Consider the following 6,052-nt stretch of genomic DNA (forward strand, 5'->3'; position numbering starts at 1 on the left):
ACATGTGGCCCATGGGCTGAGAGTTTGACATGCTTGGTCTAGTATATAAGGCCTCAGACTTCAGTGCCCATTTTCTTGACTACTCTGTGGTATTTAATACAACTGCTCTGACACTCTAATTTATAATATTTTCCAGTATACCACTCTCTGTTTCTTTTCTTCCCTCTCTGACTCTTCTGTTTCTTTCCTTTCAGTGTCACTGTTGGCTAGAGCTCGGTCCTGGGCTCAGCACTCTCACTGGGAAATTCATCCTTCCCCATGTAACCCACTTCGTATCCAGCACACCTCCTGGATGGCTTCTTGTCCATCACTGCAGACCAAAGTAAGTACAACTCACTATGGATGAAAAGAAACCTCATTTTTCTTCCCAAGCATACTCCTACTATTTTTCTTAGGTTGATGAATAATACATCCATCCATCAAATAATCCAGGGCCAAACTTGGGTTTCTTAGATTCATCCTTCTTCTCATTTCCTATGTTCAAATCTTTAGCTACTTAAATTTCCCAAATCTGTCTACTCCTTCCCACCCTAACTGCTGTGCCTCAGTTCAGGGCCTTATCACCTTTTAATTTGGAAGAAATTTAAATATTTTTCCAACTGATTTTCCTGTCTCAGTTTTTTTATATCACTAATTGATTATCCACACTTCAGCCAAAGTGATAGTTTTAAAATTCAAACCTAACCAAATTACTTCTCTAACTTAAGACCCATTATTGGCTTCTCATTGCTTTAACAGCTCTCAAATGCTCTTATGTGATGTGTAAGGCCTGATACAGCCTGCCCTGTCCTGATCCCTGGCTTCGCCTCTTCCTACTGACACAGGCTATGGTCCCGGGACAGCTCAGTAAAAAAAGTCATGAATTGATTGACTTATAGGCTTTAATTGTATCTAAAAATATATTTTTAAATGTCTAAGAATGATTAGGCTTGATATTTCCTTTGCCTCTAAGAGCTTGCAATCTGACTTATACATTATGTTGAATTTCATCATTATTGGATATTGTTTTTACTGCCTTCAATCTTATGTATACTGGTTGTTTAGGGCCCATGTAGTGCTCTCATACCATTTCTGATATTTATTCCCTCTGAGTAAAGAAGACATTCTTCATGTTCTAAAAAAAAAAAAAAAAAAAAAAAAAAAAAATGGGAAAACTTATTATCACATAGCTAGGATCTGAGGCTCTTTGGCAATAGCATATGTCATTAATTTCAGTCTTTGATAATCTGAGAAGTATGGAAATTTCCCACCTCCTACCCTTTTGCAGGATTCACAACTCTGCCAAGTTTTATAGCTCATCGGGATATTTACAAGCTAAATGCTGAACTGTGGAAAAAAAGACATCTTCACATCTTTAGTTAGAAGCTTCACAAAGAGCATGTGTGGTTAGGAAGGCAAAACTGGATTCCATTTGCAGCTTTTCCAGGAACAAGGGCTGTGATCGTGGACAAATTCCTAACCCTTTCTAGGACTCAGTTTCCTCAGCTGGTCTCTGAAATGGCTTCCAGCGCTAAAACAAAACAAGACAATCAAAACATTGACAATTTTTTTTTTTTTTTTTCCAAATCCCTGCCCAACATAGTGACTAATGACTATCTTTCACGGGGAGGGGATATATAAATTGGCTTTTGAAGTTTTCCAAAGTAGTTCTTCCTTAGGTCCCTCAGTCTTTCACTGCTTACAGATCAAGTTATGTCCATTGTTTAAAGTAGTTACTGAAAAACTGAAGACACTTTTCCCCCTCACCAACTTACCCTGTGGATAACACCCTTTCACAACTGCTGCTGGTATAATGTACAGCCCTAAGAGTTTTCTTCTGCTTGCTTTACAAGGAAAATCAGCTTTTCCTCTGGGTAAGAAATATCCTAGAGCCTTTCCTACTCTGAAATTAGCATGAAAATTGAATGTTTACAAAATGGTATGCACTCCTTAGTGGCTGGCCCTGAGGGGTGAAGGGTGAGGAGCAACATGAAAGGAGGAAGAGAATGCATGGCAGGAGTTCAGAAGTGAACTCTCTCTAGAGAGGGAATTTCTGTGTTACTTTCCTCAATTCTTTCACACTCTCCCCCAGAGGAACACAGGGTCCTTCTCTTTCCTTTCAGACTATATGACAGACAAAAAAATGCTTGGACTAAAACCAAACCGGAAGCACAATGAACATTTTGGCTTTATCAAAATTGGAAATCTAGCCATGCTCTGGGTGACTATGTTTTCTGTCATCCAGAAACACAATTACAGCACAATTAAATTAAAATTGCTAATAAAATATATCTGAAAAAGTCCATACATTTGAAAATCAATGCATATAACATACACATAGGACATCATACTGAAAATTAGAAAACACTTAGAACAAAAATATTTTTAAATCACATATCAAAATATTTAAGAAGAAAATAAAGCAGTAATAAAAAAATTAATTTTAAATGTATATTAAAATAAAAAGTAAAGCATTAGATGGCCAACCCAAGAAGTTTAAAAAGAAACAACTGAGTAAACTCGAAGAAAAAAGGAAGACAAAAAAACAAGAAAACAGAAATTAATTAAAATATATTCAATGCTGTAGAGAAAAATAACCAAATCAATGGCTTATTCTTTGAAAGGCTTAGAAAATATACAACCTTTAGAGAGACTACTCCACATAAAAAGTAAAGAGAGAGGAAAAAAAATAACAAACAATATTGAAAGTAAAAAAAAAAAAAAAAAGTGGGGCTTATCTGTAGATGCAGCCCAGATAAAAAATAATAAGAAAATACTATCAATAATTGTGTGTTAATAAAACTACATATCTGAATGAATGGCAATTTCCTGGGAAAAAATCATAACATCAAAACTGACTCCAGAAAAAGAATACACCTGAATAGTACACACTTTAATGTAGACACACACACACACACACACACACACACATACACGGTGGGCAAAGTAGGTTTATAGCTGTTCATATGAAAAAAGACATACAGGTTATGATTATTATAATAGCTTTAACTGTGTTTTTCTCATACTCAAGACTGTATGCTTGCTTTTGACAACTCTTGTATATATACCAAACATTACCCAGACAATTTTACAAGTTCTACCAAACATTCATAAGTCAGATCATCCCTATCATATCTAACTGTTCCAAGGAACACTAACTTTAGCAACTTCTGAGTTAATAAATACTCTGCAATTAGGAATAAAAGTGATTTGTGTTTTTCAAATGTGAGCAGTGTTTTTCAAAAATCTTATAAGAATCATACAAGTCAAGAAAAATGTAATGTGTTCCTTTAAATATGGAAATGTGGACCAAGAAAATGATGCCCACTATCACCCTTGAAACTGGGAATCTCATCCAGCACAATAAGATGAGAGAGAGAGAGAGAGAGAGATTTTTTAAAAATAGCAAATCTGGTATTTTTTAGAGGCCCAGTGCACAAAATTCATGCACTGATGGTGGGGAGTGGGGATAGTCCCTCAGCCCAGCCTGAGTCCTCTCACAGTCTGGAATCCTCACTCCTTACTGCCCACCTGCTCACTGCTCCTTACTGCTCAGCTTGCTGCTCCTTAACCCTGCTGGGGAGACAGGAGTGGCTCCTGCCACCAGCGTTATGCTTGCCAACCATGAGCCTGGCTGCTAGCTGAGCAGCACTCCCCCTATGGGAGTGCACTGACCACCATGAGGCATCTCCTGCATTGAGCATCTATCCCAGGTGGTCAGTGCACATCCTAGTGACCAATTGTTCTGGTTGTTCCACCATAAGGGTCACCTAGGCTTTTATCCTATCTAATAAAAGAGTAATATGCAAATTGACCATCACTCTAACACATAAGATGGCTGCCCTCATGAGGATACAAGGTGTCCCCCACAAGATGGCCAGCAGGCGAGGGCAGTTGGGAGGGACCAGGCCTGCAAGGGAGGGCAGTTGGGGGCAATCAAGCCTGCAGGGAAGGGCAGTTAGGGGCAATCAGGCTGGCAGGGGAGCAGTTAGGCATCAATCAGGCTGGCAGGTGAGTGGTTAGGGGGTGATCAAGCTGACAGGCAGAAGTGGTTAGGGGCAATCAGGAAGGCAGGTAGGCAAGCAGTTGGGAGCCAATAGTCCTGGATTGTGAGGGGGGTGTCCAATTCCCTTTTTAGGCCCAATCCAATCTGGGACCCCTTGAGGGATATCCGACTGCCCGTTTAGGACATCCATCAAGGGGTCCCAGATTGGAGAGGGTGCAGGCTGGGCTGAGGGACCCCCCCTGCATGAATTTCATGCCCGGGGCCTCTAGTTATATAGATAATATCAGGTCTAGTAATAACTAATGTCGTTTTTTAACATTCGTTTAAAATCTTGCTTGGCGTTGACTTGTATTGACATAACCTTCAAACACGTGGTATCTACAGAATGTGTGAAGTGCAATTAACAAGTTTTGCTTGAAAAAGTTTGTGTTTGGTTTGGTTTTTGTTGCAAAACTAGAGCTAAGAAGATGGCGGAATGAAGAGCATATTCGGCACTGCATGCTTTACGAGTTCCAATTAGGAAGAAAAGCAAGTGAGGCTGCAAAAAACATCTGTAGTGCTCTTGGTCAAGATGCAGTTAGCGCCAGAAAATGCCAGCGTTGGTTTGAGAAATTTTGTGAGGGAAATTTTTTCGTTAGATGACAAGAGTGGTCGAGGCCCTGTGTCCAATTTTGATCAAGAAGCTCTTCAAGCTCTTTTGGTGCAAAATCCTCAAATTACCCAACAAGAGCTTGCGACAACTTTAAATTGTTCACAAAAAACAATTTCCAATCAATTGCGTGCACTTGGCAAAGTCCAAAAGTTTGGAAAATGGGTTCCTCATGAGTTGACCGACAACACAACAACTGTAATCAAAGAGTCACAATTTGCAGTTCGCTCCTCTCTCGTCAAAACCGTTTGCTGTTTTTAGAGCAAATTGTTACCGGAGATGAAAAATGGGTGCTGTATGTTAATTTGAAAAGGCGGCCTCAATGGTTGGACAAAAATGAGGCTCCGCAGCCCATGCCAAAACCTGACTTGCATGCGAAAAAAGTGATGTTGTGTGTTTGGTGGAATTCTTCATTATGAACTTTTACCATCTAACCAAACCATTACAAGTGCAGTGTATAGTGCCCAATTGGAAAGGTTAGCCCAAGCTTTAAGAGAAAAAGAACCCGCGCTGATTAATCGGAAGGGCGTAATTCTTCACCACGATAACGCATGACCGCATACTGCAAGAATCACTGCTGAAAAACTGCGTCAGTTGGAATGGGAAGTTCTCCCTCAACCTGCATATTCTCCTGATATTGCCCTTTCCGATTACCATTTGTTTCGTTCTTTGCAAAACTTTCTTCTTGGAAAAAAATTTAATAATGAAGAATGCCTCAAAAATGCATTGACCGAATTTTTTGCATCAAAATCACAAGAATTTTACAAGTGGGATTAAAATGCTTCCTGAGCGTTGGGCACAAGTAGTAGAAATCAACGGCAACTATATTGTTGATTAAATTTTGTTGTATTGTTTAAATAAATTCGATTTAAAAAAGTATTAGAAAACGACATTAATTATTACTAGACCTAATATGATTATAAACAAAGAGGATGAAAGAGAATGTACAGAAAATTAAAATAATAAGAGTCCATAAAGGTTGTGGAATAAATGCTTATTATTAAAAAGGCAATAATTTGACTTTAAATTTTCCCCAAATAGAAAATTTGATTTAGAATATGTAATATTAACAATAATAACAAAAATATATAATACCTAGGAATAAATCTAATAATACTGTGCAAGACCTGGCTAGAAATAAAGATAAAATTACTGAAAGATATTAAAGAAACTCTTAGAACAGGGAAAGACATGCTGTGCACAGCAGTAGAAAAAAATCAATATTAAAAATGATATCAATTCTCTCATAATGCAATCACAACATTATGCAAAACATGGCCCATCATCTGATTCATTACATTACAAATAACCAATGTGCCAAACACTTACTTTGCTCCATTTCATATTTAAAACAGTGTTAATAAATGCCCGATTGAACTGTGTCAGTTTTTAAATAGGTACTGAAAAATTAAGTGCTC

The sequence above is a fragment of the Pipistrellus kuhlii genome, unplaced genomic scaffold, assembly GCF_014108245.1.
Source record: "Pipistrellus kuhlii isolate mPipKuh1 unplaced genomic scaffold, mPipKuh1.p scaffold_m20_p_3, whole genome shotgun sequence".
Lineage (NCBI taxonomy): Eukaryota > Metazoa > Chordata > Mammalia > Chiroptera > Vespertilionidae > Pipistrellus > Pipistrellus kuhlii.